Below are 14,219 nucleotides of genomic sequence, written 5' to 3'. Positions count from 1 at the left end.
GCAGGATTTCCGCGGACCAGTAGGAAGGAGCTGAGGAGAGTCATCTCCTGCCAGTGGTAGGGCATGGAGGACAGAGGTTTTGTTTATTTTGGGGAGGGGTGGGGAGTGTGCATATCGGATTCCAGGAGAGCTTGTATAGTTTGAAAGAATTTGCAGGTGATTAGTGGAGAATGGTCTAAAGTGCAGACAATACATCCTCCGAATTGTTTATTTATTTAGGATATCTAAAGACACACAAGAGTGGATTTTTAAAATCTATGCTAACAACATAAAGAGGTTTCTATTTCATGTGGTTGCCCATTTCTCTTCTCACTTTTCCTAAATGTACCCATCCTGAATTTTCATGGCTTCCAACTCTTAAAGTTAAGGTCACTGCATCTCTGAAGTTCACTTCAGGTCACTATAAGGATTGGCTATGCTTCATTTCTTTTCTATTTAAAGAGAAATTAATTGGTCCCACTTCCCAAACTGACTGTTGTATATCTAAACATCATGCTACTTATAAACAACTTTTTGTCAAAAGTGAGATTCCAAGGATGTCTATGTAAGCATAAATAAGACTGAGGTCAGAATCATGCCGGCCAGCAAACCACCATGGCTTGTCAGCTGGATTTTTTCCACATAGTGGAGAACTAGAAAGATTAGTTCTTTGCTTTATTTGATATAGTTGCATCTGGAAAACGGGAATAACTAAATATCTCTCCATCTTCCCAGAGACCAGGTCACCTCTTTGATCCTGCTAGCTACTAGTAGAAGAAATTAAACACACACACACACACACACACACACACACACACACACACACAGAGAAAGCGCATAAATTGGACACTTGTAACTGAAAGAAGTTTGAATGAGAAGCCCTAAGAACAATTGTCTATTTGGGGAGAGAATACAAAAAGAAAAAGAGCACAGAAGCAGGGTCTTACAGAAAGGAATGGCTTTATAAAAATGTAACCAAATCCATGAACACATATCTCCTGAGCACTAATTATATGCGAGGTGCATTCTACGGTGTGAACATGAACAAGACTCTGCTTTCTGTATTAGAAAATTTTGCCATTACACAATGACCTGTCTTATTTTTGTTAAATTTTTAAACTATCAGTCTGTTTTCACTTATTCTCCTGTCTCATCCTGGACAACTGACCAGAAGGCTCCACATATATTCCTGGATTTTTAAAAAGAGCTGTTAACAGTGATGAAATGATTGAGCTCCATTTCGAATGAGCCACACAACCTTTCTGTGCCTCAGTTTCCCAATCTGTAACATAACATAACATAACATAACAATGATCCTAAAAAGTCCCTCCTAAGTGAAAAAATTCCATGATTCATTCATTCATGTATTCAACACGTATTTATATTAACCCTCTAATATGTGCCAGAAACTGTTTTAGATACTGGGGATATACCCAGGAGCAGAAGTGACAAAGTCCCTGCCCTGGTGGTGCTTCCAGGAGAAGGGAGGGAAGATTACACAGCTAAATAAAGACACAGAATGTCAGAGCGTGACCAGCTCTGTGGATAAGCAAGATGAAGGTAGTAAGGAATGTTGGGCCGTGAAGGATACTGGGAGATGAAAGGAGGATCTCACTGATACACAACCACTTGAGCAGAGCCTTGAAGAAAGTGAGGGGACAAGCTACTGACTATTTGGAGGAGGGGTGAGATCATGTGCAAAGGCCCTGAGGTGGGTCTGAGGAAGGCAAGTAGGCCTGAAGAGGGTGAGTGAGGGCAGCAAAGGAGGAGACAAGGTGGGGAGGCCGCAGAATTGGCCACTCTAGGAACTGTGACTAAAGACCAACTACAATGCACTGTCCTAGCTTTACACTTGGTTTAAATTATAGATTCCCAATGTCAGAATTTGTTAAAGCTTGATGTGAAATTAAGTCATAGCATGAAAATACTAGATGGCATTTAAAAAGTAGCTACTTCCTGAAATCTAACCCTTCTATTTCCTTAAACTTCATTATTAAATAACTCTGGAAATTTTTAATGATGTGTCATAAAAATGATCATGACTCACTTGGCACATGTATACAGCCACTGCCAAAGGCAACAGTGAGGATTTGGGGGACCATGGCCATGGCCATGGCCACTGCGCTGTCTGATCCAATAGCCCCTGTCTCATTAAGACTCCCAGTTCTAGGCTTGCTGATTCCCAAAGGAGAAAGACTTCCCCGACACATCCTTTAAGCTCATTTTATATTAACCGCAGTAGCACAAACTCGAAAGAACAGAAATAGTTTTAATTTCTGAAATCAGGGGCGCCTGGGTGGCTCAGTGGTTAAAGCCTCTGCCTTCGGCTCAGGTCATGATCTCAGGGTCCTGGGATCGAGTCCCGCATTCGGGCTCTCTGCTCAGCAGGGAGCCTGCCTCCTCCTCCTCTCTCTCTGCCTGCCTCTCTGCCTACTTGTGATCTGTCTGTCAAAAAAAAAAAAAAAAAAAATCTTTAATTTCTGAAATCACTGTAGGCTAATACAAGCAGTTTCACAAAAAGTTTTGTGAACTTCAGAGTTTATAATTCCTAAGCTGCACTGGGAAGAGAAAGTCATTGTGAGGTCATAAAACATTTGGCCAGAAAGGAAGGAAAAAGCGGGGCAGAGCCCCCCCACAGTCATCCTGACCCAGGCCTCCGCTCCTGACTTCATTCTCTCCTCATTAAGGTCAGTCCTCAGCCCCTTCTCGGAATGTGGGTCCCCTACTCTGTAGCAACCCACAGCAATCAGTGGGGCTTCAAAAATGACACCTGCACGGGGCGTCTGGGTGGCTCCGTGGGTTAAAGCCTCTGCCTTCGGCTCAGGTCATGAACCCAGCGTCCTGGGATCGAGCCCCGCATCGGGCTCTCTCCTCGGCGGGGAGCCTGCTTCCCCCTCTCTCTGCCTGTCTCTCTGCCTACTTGTAATCTCTGTCTGTCAAATAAATAAATAAAATCTTTAAAAAAAAAAAAAAAGACACCTGCAGACAACCCAGAAATGACATTTGCAGAATCACATCCTATTGGATCTAACTTCTGAGAGCAGGAGGAGTGGGATAGGGGCAGACAACTATACTTTTAAAAGCATTACGGAGCAGGTCTAGTTGATATCCATTCTTTAAGAAAGCTGCCTGATTTCCTCAAGCTTCTGAACTAATTTTGTAGATGCTTGGTAATGAACTTTTCTAACCCAAATTTTAGGAAATAGAAACAGTGTCACCGCAAAAGGCAAGGTGTCAGGCTGCTAGGGTCTCACAGGGCAGCATTTATCCCCACAAATGCACCCACTATCTGAGGTCATCTACCCTCACCCACCTCGGAACTACTTGGACCAGAGAAGGATGACTCACGCTAGTAGAGCTCCCAGAAGCTTGAGGTATAAACCCATTATTTGCTGATTTTTCCAGAAGCAAGGCAACTGCCGGGAGGACCCAAGGCTCCTGTTTTTGGACCATCACATTCTTCCCCCATTAGCAGTACAGCGATGTGGTCAGGAGCTGGAAATCCGAAGCTAGATGGCAGGCTTGTCGAGAGGCGGAACTAGAACTCAAAATCCAGTGCATCAGACCCTAGAGCCCACCTGTCAGGCAGCTCTGCCCCAGTTCCATTGGTGGTCCACACAGTGACATGGCATCTGTATGCAATTGCCACTTCACTGCCTCAAAGATGTGACAAGCAATAAAATAGCATTAGACACACCTGGCGTCTGAGCCTCTCTGGGTTGTCTTAGAGAAGGGAAGCAAGTTCATTCACACACAGGACTTTTACAAACCACTGGGATAAAGGGATACTAGTCCCCATTGCTCTTCAGTCACATATAGACTGGTGAGGCATTAATGACAGCTGCAGCAGGGGTGAATGGTGATAAAGAAGCCTCTAGGGAGAGCAGCGTAGGATGGAGGGTGGCACAGGCAGGCCTCCAGGGATAGGCAACACCAGCCACAAGCCTCCCAGAACTACACAGAAGGAGGCTGAAAGAATATTCTGGGCAGAGAAAATAGGACTTGCGAAGGCACGCAAGTGTGACCTCATGGAAGTCAGAAAGTCCCAGGTGGATGAGGTACAGGGTTCATGGGGACAGAGCTAAGAGAGGAGCGAAAAGTGAAGGGCAGGGTCTACATCACAAAAAGGCTCAGATTTATCCTGAAGACAGGAGGCACCGTGAAAGGATTCGAGGCTGAACTCCCAGAAACCTGATTGGATTTTCTGAGATCACTTGGGAGTCACAGGGACTGCCTCAGGGGAAGGATGCTGACTGGTATCATCCACGATGTTACCGCGGTGTTACTGTCACCAAGTCAGAAAACGAGGTCAGAGGCAAGTGATCTCAGCGAGAGTAAAGCAAGCAGAATGGACTGAAGAAGAGAGATGAGGAAGAAGTCTAGGACAGTTTCCATGTAACTCATCTGGGCAAACTGGCAGAGCCAATTACCAAGACTGGAGCCAAGATACTGGTTTTAGTGGTGGCGGCTTTGGGATGAAGACATCTGGCAGGTGGCTGCCTACGTGGGTCTGGAGCTCAGGAGCTCTGGGCTGGGACAAAAGTTCGGGAGAATGGAAGCAGCATGTAGGCACTGTGCCATAAGTTCTCCATCTGTCTGTGAGCACTGCAGCTGGGGACATGTGCTGGGTACCTGGGGGTGCCAGGCACCTCAGCTACGTTGTCTCACGTGGTCTGTTAGCGACCCTGTGAGAACGGCATCACCATCCCATTTTACAAGCAGTAAGACTGAGGACTAGAGGGGTTAAGTAATATGCCAAGGCTGTTAAGTCTTGGTAAGTGGCTAAGCTGGGGGTCAAACCAGGCCCTGTGATGCCGGGCTGACTCTAGCACTGTGTTGCCTCAAGTCACCGGCACAAGTGATGGAACTTATGGTCACTCCTCATATGAATACCCAAGTTAATCAAATGGATTTAAAAAATCCATTTTTTAATCCACCCACTCCCTGGGTGGCTAGGTGGGTTAAGCCTCTGCCTTCAGCTCAGGTCATGATCCTAGTGTCCTGGGATCGAGCCCCGCATCGGGCTCTCTGCTCCGCAGGGAGCCTGCCTCCACCTCTCTCTCTCTGCCTGCCTCTCTGCCTACTTGTGATCTCTGTCTGTCAAATAAATAAAATCTTTAAGAAAAAAATGAAATCTCATATTAAAACAATCTTCACACTCCAAGGGACATGTGTCAAGACTAGAAAGTCAATCTCTATTTCCCCTAAAATATCCTTGACTTTGGCAAAATTGGCATGATAGGTAACTTTGAAAGGATGAGCTGATGTCAGTAATACAGACAACACCAGCATTTAAGATGCAACTGATGGGGCACCTGGGTGGCTCATTCGGTTAAGCGTCTGACTCTTACTCTCAGTCCAGATCTTGATCTCAGGGTCATGGGTTCAAGCCCCGCACTGGGTTCCATGCTGCATGTGGAGCTTACTTAAAAAAAAATGCAACTGATTACTTCACTGAACAAATAAAGCTTTTATGAAACCTACCACCCTTAAAACCAATCCTGAGACTCGTCCTTCTGCCACCACTATTACAGAACTGTACTTTCTGTATGCCTCTCCTAGCATAGCTCTTGCATGTAAGAGACCATCAGCAATGGTATATTCACCTCTCCTCTTCTCAAACCAAAATTCAAACCTGGTGATCATGTAGGAGGATTCCCTTAGGCTGACAAAACCTCTTCATGAACTACACTACAGTGTACATATTTTGCTTTGTAATTTTACAATAATGGTTATAAAAGGGGGTGCCTGACTACCTCAGTGGGTTAAGCCTCTGCCTTCGGCTCAGGTCATGATCTCAGGGTCCTGGAATGGAGCCCCGCATCCGCATCCGGCTCTCTGCTCCGCAGGGAGCCTGCTCCCCACCCCCCACTGCCCCACTGCCTGCTTCTCTGCCTACTTGTGGTGTCTCTCTCTCTCTGTTAAATAAATAAATAAATAATCTTAAAAAAAATGGTTATAAAAGGATGATGAGGCAAAGGAGTAACAAAGTCCTCCATACACATCTGTTTGAGCAAGAGCCTAGGCAAGTCACACTATCCAAAGATGGGCCTGCTCAGAGCTCTCCTTAAGCCAAGAAAAGACAATGAGACAGAATCACACCGGCACTTAGCAGAGCAGCCTTGCTAATTCATCAGAAAGTGGATTCATTCTTATGGCAAAAGACTAAGGCAGAACATGAGGGATCTGAGAAATGACTGCTTCAAAAAGTACCAGATCACTTCGGTGGTTCTATGGCCTTAAGGGATACATAACTTACCTCAGCAACCTGGTCTGTCTCCCAAAGACATATGATATTGAAAAAGACAGTTTCCTATCTTTGCACATTTGCAACACCTAATCCCAAAGCCCTCAGGTTTCCAATCCAAGCCTAAAATCACACTCCCCTTCTTTCTGCCTTCGGCAAGATTCACTCCATCTCCCTAAACCCAGGTTTGTATCCTTGCAGATTTAAGGTAACCATACCTGCCCTGGGCTGCTCTGCCCAGCTCCCGAGGGCTGCTCTGATAGTTATACACGGCAACAGTGCAGCACGGTGTGCACAGGGAACTCTATACCTGTGAGCTACCAGCATCCATGAGATTGGTATCAACTTACTTCATGTGGTCTGTGCGTCCGACGTGTAGCCTATTTCTGTTACTGAAGATTTAAATCTACGTTTTAAAACTGTATTCTAGGGGCGCCTGGGTGGCTCAGTGGGTTAAGCCGCTGCCTTCGGCTCAGGTCATGATCTCAGGGTCCTGGGATCGAGTCCCGCATCGGGCTCTCTGCTCAGCAGGGAGCCTGCTTCCCTCTCTCTCTCTGCCTGCCTCTCTGCCTACTTGTGATCTCTGTCTGTCAAATAAATAAATAAAATCTTTAAAAAAAAAACAAACTGTATTCTAAAATACAGTCAGAGTCACTCTTACCTAGCTGGGGTAAAAAAGCATTCTAAAAAAGCAGAGAAGAGCTATAGGTTCCAGATATATATGTGAAAAACTGACAAGTGACCATAAAGAAAAATTATTTTCCTCAAAAAAAGTTGCCTTTCTATATTGGCTCAAATTGAAAATTCTTTTCATTACAATTCTTTAAAGTCTTAAAATCCTTGTAGGTGAGGGGCACCTGGGTGGCTCAGTTGGTTAGGACTCCCGACTCTTGATTTCGGTTCAGGTTATGGTCTCGGGGTCTTGGGTCAGAGCCCCACATTGGACTCTATGCTCAGTGTGGGGTCTGCTTATCCCTCTCCCTCTGCTCTCCCCCTCTCTCTAATAAATAAATAAATCTTTAGAAAAATAAAATAAAATCCTTGCAGGTGAGATCAAATGTTTTCGGTCCCAGGCTGTATCTGAACATTTTCCTTTAAGTGTGATGCGTTTCTTTTATAATCGAAAATTTTCTTCAGTGAATGTAATCAAGTCAAATTAATTAAGCACATATTTCTGAGCACCTTCTCTGCATTAAGCACTGTGAAGTACCACTGAAGAGGGAGGTCAGGAAAATACTCCTTGTTTCATAAGAACAGTACAGTCTAACAGTGCTTATCCAAGATAAGGACACAAATAACTATGATATGCTAAATAAGGGTCATAAAGAAGTCCAGGAAAGAGACAGCTATAGCCTGGAGAACTGAGAAAGGCTTTACAGAGCACTGGGAGAAGAAATGAGAGCAGACTGATTTAGACTCGTAGGCAGAGAGAAGAATGAATGCAAACACAGGGAAGCAGGAAACACAGCAAGGGCTCAAGGGCTGGGCAGTTGTTCATTTGGGCTGACATTAGGGTAGAATATGAAGAATTTTCCTACAGCATCAGTGCATGCTTTTTAAAAAAGACACCATAAATAATAAGTTTTGTTAATTTATACAGTTGAAAGTAAGATGCTAATTCCTCAAAGAGGGAAGAAAAGAAGTGAATTTGGGGAAAGGTATAGATGGACCAAGATTGGCCAAATGTTCACAATTGTTGAAGCTGAGTTTATACTCTCTACTTCTTTATATATCTGAAATTTTCCATTAAAGATAGCTTAAAGGGGCGCCGGGGTGGCTCAATGGGTTAAAGCCTCTGCCTTTGACTCAGGTCATGATCCCAGGGTCCTGGGATCGAGCCCCGCATCCGGCTCTCTGCTTGGCAGGGAGCCTGCTTCCCCACCCCCCGCCCCCGCCTGCTTCTCTGCCTACTTGTGATGTCTGTCTGTGGAATAAATAAATAAAATCTGTAAAAAAAAAAAAAAAAGCAGCTAGCATTTATAAAAAACAAAACAAAACAAAAAACCTTTTAAAAAATAAAAATAGCTTAAAAAGCGGGGTGCTTGGGTGGCTGAGTTGGTTAAATGTGTGACTTTTGATATCTTCATCTCAAGGTCCTGAGTTCATGCTCCATATTGGACTCCACATTGGGCATACAGCCTACTTGAAAAAAGAAAAGAAACAAAATGAAACAAAGGCCATTTATTCTAGGAAGATGGTCAGCTGATAGCTTCTCAGGTAATGGCACTAATCCTATGCACTTTCTAACCTCTGGGTCACCTGGAGGAAGAGGGAGGGGCTGAGGTTGGAGCCAACTCCACAGGGAAGTGGACAAGCACAGCCTGACTGAGGTCTGTCCGTGGGCCCGTTTTTGGTTCCCCATGCCTCTTGCTCCATACTTTTTCTCTATTTCCCATTGGAGAAAGGGAGTAGGCAGGCATCTGCTATGAGACAAGTCAGGAGAAAATGAAGGCAACTGTGCTGTCCCCAAGATACAAGTAACTGGGTGGTTATTTTTGGTCCTATCAAATTTAATAGCTGTTTGAATTTACTACTTCTATTAAATTTAATACTTGTTTAATACATGCTAGAAAATACTGATTAGCAAAGTGAAGAAAATTTAAAAAGCAACTTCACCCCATCAGCAAGAGAAAACCACGGAGCCTTTGGCATATCATTTGCCTTTGTGCATGTGTGTGCAGCCCATATACGCATGCATGTGCTCTCTCTCCTCATGAAAATAGGACCACAGGAAACTATTCTTGGGTAACCTGGTTTTAATCTAAAAACTATACTTCATGACAGGTTCATGAAAAAACATTTTACAACAGTAATCTAAGGGATGCATAATAGTCCATAAAAGAACACTCGTCTGGTTCTTGTAATCTTGGACAGGGGGTTAAGTCATCTACTAACATGTTTTGATCTGAGAGGCCTCTCTTCCAATATTATTTTGAATTAATATATATAGTAGTATATATGCTAGTTCAGAATTGTGATGTGACAGTTAAAATAATTTGTTTTATTAGGGGAGAAGGGGTGGTAGTAATATTCTTACCAGAGAAATAATCCTATTTTCTTTCAAAAAGTATCGGTTGTTGGGATTTTAGTTTTTTGTTTTATTTTTAGGTTATAAAAGCAATACTTGAATGTTGCAGGGTAAGCAAACACACGGTATTACAAAGAGTAGTAAGTGAAGAGTTCCCGTCTTTCTTCTCCCCCATTTCACTGCCCAGAACTGGCTACTGGTAACAGCTTGGTATGTCTGTCTTCTAAACATTCCTAAGACTCTTTTAAATACGTGGAACAATAATCGCACAGCCACATATCTTAGATTCATATATAGACAAATATGCACGTATAGGTGTGTATACACACACAATGTAATCCACAGTGTATATAATATAAACACATGTAATGATGATTTCCCCTCCTGTTTTTAACACTTTTGTCCCTCTCCCAGGAATCAGAATACCTGTTAGAAACACTATTGATTTTTGCCCAAGAACGCCCAAAATTCACATGCTGGTTTAGACTGCAGGTCTATCAGTCCCAGCATAATATCTGAGCTGGCTCCCAAGAGAGAGGCAGTTGGGAATAAAGACATCTTCCCTCCTCACCATACTTGGCCTTGATTTAAACAACCTACTATGGATTCTTTTTCAATCGACTCCAAATCCTTTGCAGTTGGCTCTTCCAGCTGTGTGTCCTCGAGCACCAAATCTGTGGTATTCATGGATAAAGTCCTAAAGAATGTCCCTTTCCATGAAATCATCTCCTCAAAGCGTGGCTCCTGTTCTGACATCCTAAGATGGGTCTGTAAACTATGGCCCAGCCCCTGTTTTTATAAATAAAACTTTACTGGAACCCAGCTGTGCCTATTCATTTGCATATTGTCTGTGGTTGTTTTCACACAACAACAATAGAGCTGAAAAGGTGCAAGGACAGTAAGAGACTGTAGAGCCCACAAAGCCTAAAGAAAAGTCTGTTGATTCATCTTCTAGGATATGATAGAAAACAGACTGTTTGTTCCCTGTGAAAAGTTCTGGAGGAACTGAATCACATACCCCATATTCAGTGTCTTTGTCCAGGCGAAAGAATTTATTTTATTATTATAATTATTTTTAAAGATCTTGTTTATTTATTTAAGGAAGAGAGAAGAGAGAGCATAAGCGGGAAGGTGGGGGAGGCAGAAGGAGAAGGAGAAGCAGGCTCCCTGCTGACACAGGGCTCTATCCTCCGGCCTTGAGACCAAGACTTGAGCCAAAGACAGACACCTAACTGACTGGGTCACCCCGGTACCCTTAAAGAGTTTCTTTTTTAAAAAATACAGGTGACCCTTGAACAATAAGGATTTGAACTACATGGGTCCACTGATCCACAAAGTACAGTAAAGTAAATGTTATTTTCCTTATGATTTTCTTCACATTTTATTTTCTCTAGCTTTACTATAAGAATGCAGCATATCATACACATACAGACAAACTGTGTTGTAATGGTTTGTATCATTGCTAAGGCTTCCGATCAGCAGTAGGCTATTAGTAGTGAAGTTTTGGGGGAATCAAAAGTTATACCTGGATCTTCTACTGCACAGGAAGTCAGTACCCCGACCTGTCTGCTATGTTGTTCAAGGGTCAACTGTACAAACACACGAAAAGCACGCAGGCTGTCACGATAGCACCGGTGTGCCAGGAAACCTCTAACTACTTGCTCTCTGTGGTGCAGGAGCCCTGATTCCACCATCTCTTGATTTCCGTGGTGTGGATATTCCCATAACGGCCAACTAAAAGCTAAAAAAATGTGATGCCCTTGAACATGGAGCTGGGAAGAGATGCACAAATGCCAATGCAAACCACTGGCTCCTTGGTTATCAGTGGCCCAACCACCCACTTTAAAGATGTAGACACTTAGGCCCAGAGAGAGTGTCTTGCCCAAGGCTGCCCCAGTGACTGGAACCTACTAGAGCTCATTTCCCAATACAGGGTCTGGCTGCCCCCCAGGGAGTCACCTCCTCTGTAAAAGGAAGAACAGAGAAAAGAAGGCATATGGTAGTAAGTGTTGGTTTTATCGTTATCGTCACGGCTTGGGACTCTGGCTTTTCCACCATGTGCTTCAGATCACACAACTGGTAGCGGTAGTGTTCTTCCCGCAGGACCAGGTTTCATGCAAACACTCAACAGTGGACTGGCTCCATTAACCAGCAGTTACCTAAGCTACCAGACCGTAACTCCAGAAAGACCGGGACTGCATCTGTTTGTGCTCACTACTCCGAAGTGTCCAGTAGGGACTGGGCCCTTGGTAAAGCAGGCAGTCAATAAACAAGTGCGGAAGGGATAAGATACCCCCTACCACCAAAGTGGAGTTTTACTCCAAGAACACAGCCGGTGCACAGCGATCCCATTCCCTTCTCCCACCTGGGGCCAGGGCAACAACAGATGCAATCCACTTATGTGCTTTAACATTTCTCAACTATCAGCTTTAACTTTCTCAACATTTCTCAGTATCCAAGCTGCTTCATCAGAGCAGGAGAGGCTCTGTGGATGGCGGAGCAAAAGGGAGGAGAGTCGGGGAATCATTTTCCTTTGGTGTACACATGTATGTAATTTCTATCTGCAATTTATTTTCACAGAGCATGAAGCCGAGGAAAGAAACCAGAGAGGGATCCCACCCACCACACACCAGGGCATTGAACATGGCTTTCTGGAAGGGGCTGAGGCAGGGCTGGTCCAGGTGGAACACCTCTAAAAGTGGAAAGTGGAAGAGCACCAAGATTGGGGAATCCTGATACTACTTCAATAAGCTCTTAGGTTACACAAGTACAAACAGCATTGACCATGGAGGAAAGGAAGGCAATATTCTTTTGGAAATGACTTTTTGGCTAGTTGGTAACTTCACACCAATGCCTACACACTTGGCATGGGCTCCCTGTGGCCACTTCTCTAAACCCACAGGTCCTTTCTGCCGTATCACTGCTGCAATCGGGGCACACAGACAGGCCAGCTCTATGGGCACAGTAACAACCAAAGCCATCTGTGAGCCTTGCTGAGTTTTCAGGAGGCTATTGGGGTTCATCATCTCTTATGTGGGAACCTAGTACTTAGTTTCCAAAGTGAGATCAAGCTTGGTCCCAAATTCCAGAGGTTAACATTGTCCATGCATGGGGTGGTGTGTGTTTCCATTTAGAGCAAGCAACCCAAGCAAGAGGGAGGACAAATGACTTAAGCCTCCAAAGCATTTCCTACACCAGTGGTTCTCAAAGTGTATCCACAAGATCAAAACAACTTTCATTATAACACCAAGATGCAATTTGTCTTTTTCACCATCATGTGTTCAGGAGTATACAGTAGAGTTTTCCAGAAGCAACATGATGGGATATTGCAAGACTGAATGAAGAAGCAGATATAAGAATCCAGGTGTCTTCTAATAAACCTGACATCAAAGATATGCGTAAAAATATAAAACAATGCCACTCTTCTCAGTAACATTCTGTTTTGGAAAATAAGGATATTTTCATAAAATGCTATGTTAATATGTAATAGGTCCACTATTTTAAAAAATGGATTATTAAATACGGTAAATTTTGTTTTATATATATGGTAAATATAAAAAATACAGCCCACATAAACAAAAGCTCTTTGGTATAGGAATTTTCATGAGTGTAAAAGGGTTTTTGAGCGCCCCAAAAGTTTAAGCACTGCTGTCCTAGAGGCTGTGTCTCCCCGCCCCCAAGCCTGTGAGGAGGGTTATGTGTGTTGCAGGAAAGATGTTCCATTCTGATGTCTGGCTCAATTAGGAAAGGCAGCCCATGCTCCTTCCGGGATCTCTGAATCTATGAAGGTAGGCTCTGTGCCCAACCCTTCCACCTCACCCCATTTGCCCCTTATCACTTGGTGTGGATTCCCCGACCTGCCGGCTCAGTGAGGATTTCCCTATTCGGTAAGCCCGGGCGCGGTGGGAACTCCTTAGTGAGGCCCGCACACCCTCCTGGGGTTAGGACACCCCAGCGAGGCCCGCACACCTTCTTCTAGGTTAGGATTCGCCAGTTCGGCCGGCCTGCAGAGCCTGGGTGAGGACTCCCCCTGAGGCCCGCACAACCTCGGCGAGGACTCTCCAGCGGCATGCACAGTCAAGGCAAGGAGGGACGAGGAAAGCCATTTCCAGTCCCTGAATCCTGTCGCCCGCGCGGCACAGGCTGGAGACGAGCGGAGAGGTCGATTGCCCGGAGCTAGTCCCCTCCCCGATTCTCCCCTGGGCCTTCCCCGCTTCTCTCCAGCCCCGGGCCGCTCTGCGCACTTCAGTCCCTCTCGGGGAGGGAGCCTCGGGCGCCGCGGAAGAGGCTCGCGCCGACTGCCCCGGGGACAGGGCGGCGGGCGCTCCCGCCCCGGGACATCCGCCGGGCCGGGCCGGTACTCACCGCTGAATGCACAGCCAGGATCTGACGGGCGGGCAGGCTCCAAGTGCAGGGCGCGCTCCCCTACGCTGCGCTGTTCCAGGGGCCGCCGCCTCCGCGCCCCTCCCCCTGCGTCCCCCGGGGCCACCGGCGGGTGGGCGGAGCAGGGGCGGAGCGGGGGGCGTCGGGCTCGGGCGCAGCCGGGCCGCGGCAGGAGGGGCGGGGCGGAGTCTGTCCCGGCTGCCCCGCCCCTCCCGGCTCCGGCGACATCGCCCTAGGCGGCAGGGGGCGGTGGCTAAGGGCTCCGCAGCAGGAAGCGGGCGGCCGCGTGCTCGGCTGGGTCCACCCCTGCGGGCCCACAGCCTGGGACGCGGGTGGCTTTCGCTCACTCTGAGGTATAGGGCGCGACTGTCCGGTTCCCGCTAGGAAGTGAGCCGAAGGGGTGGAAAAGAAATGCAGTCATTTTTCTTTTTTTGCTTTTAAAAATGACTTGGCCGTAAAGGTGGAGACTTTATTCTTTGGCTGCTCTGGTACTTGTAGTCACGTTACCCCTCTCCCCACCGACTCGCCCCCTTTCACCTTCTCGTGTCCATCCCCTACGCCTACTCCCTCCTGAATTCCTTG

The 14,219-nt window shown here is 45.8% G+C and overlaps 1 protein-coding gene and 1 long non-coding RNA gene across 2 annotated transcripts in view; one reads left to right on the top strand and one right to left on the bottom strand.

Moving 5' to 3' along the window:
- ACO1 (aconitase 1) overlaps positions 1 to 13,746 on the bottom strand; it is a 58,202-nt gene extending 44,456 nt beyond the window's left edge. Inside the window, exon 1 of the mRNA XM_047700442.1 lies at positions 13,620 to 13,746. The gene's annotated coding sequence lies outside the window, so the exon portion shown is untranslated. The remainder of the gene's footprint in view (positions 1 to 13,619) is intronic.
- Positions 13,747 to 13,816: 70 nt separating this feature from the next.
- LOC125083632 (uncharacterized) overlaps positions 13,817 to 14,219 on the top strand; it is a 117,009-nt gene continuing 116,606 nt past the window's right edge. Inside the window, exon 1 of the long non-coding RNA XR_007122326.1 lies at positions 13,817 to 14,024. This is a non-coding gene — a long non-coding RNA (uncharacterized LOC125083632). The remainder of the gene's footprint in view (positions 14,025 to 14,219) is intronic.

This window comes from Lutra lutra, chromosome 13 (genome assembly GCF_902655055.1).
Source record: "Lutra lutra chromosome 13, mLutLut1.2, whole genome shotgun sequence".
NCBI classification, from domain to species: Eukaryota; Metazoa; Chordata; class Mammalia; order Carnivora; family Mustelidae; genus Lutra; species Lutra lutra.
Note: the sequence above shows the minus strand (reverse complement) of the source record. Positions and strands in the feature narration are given on the sequence as shown.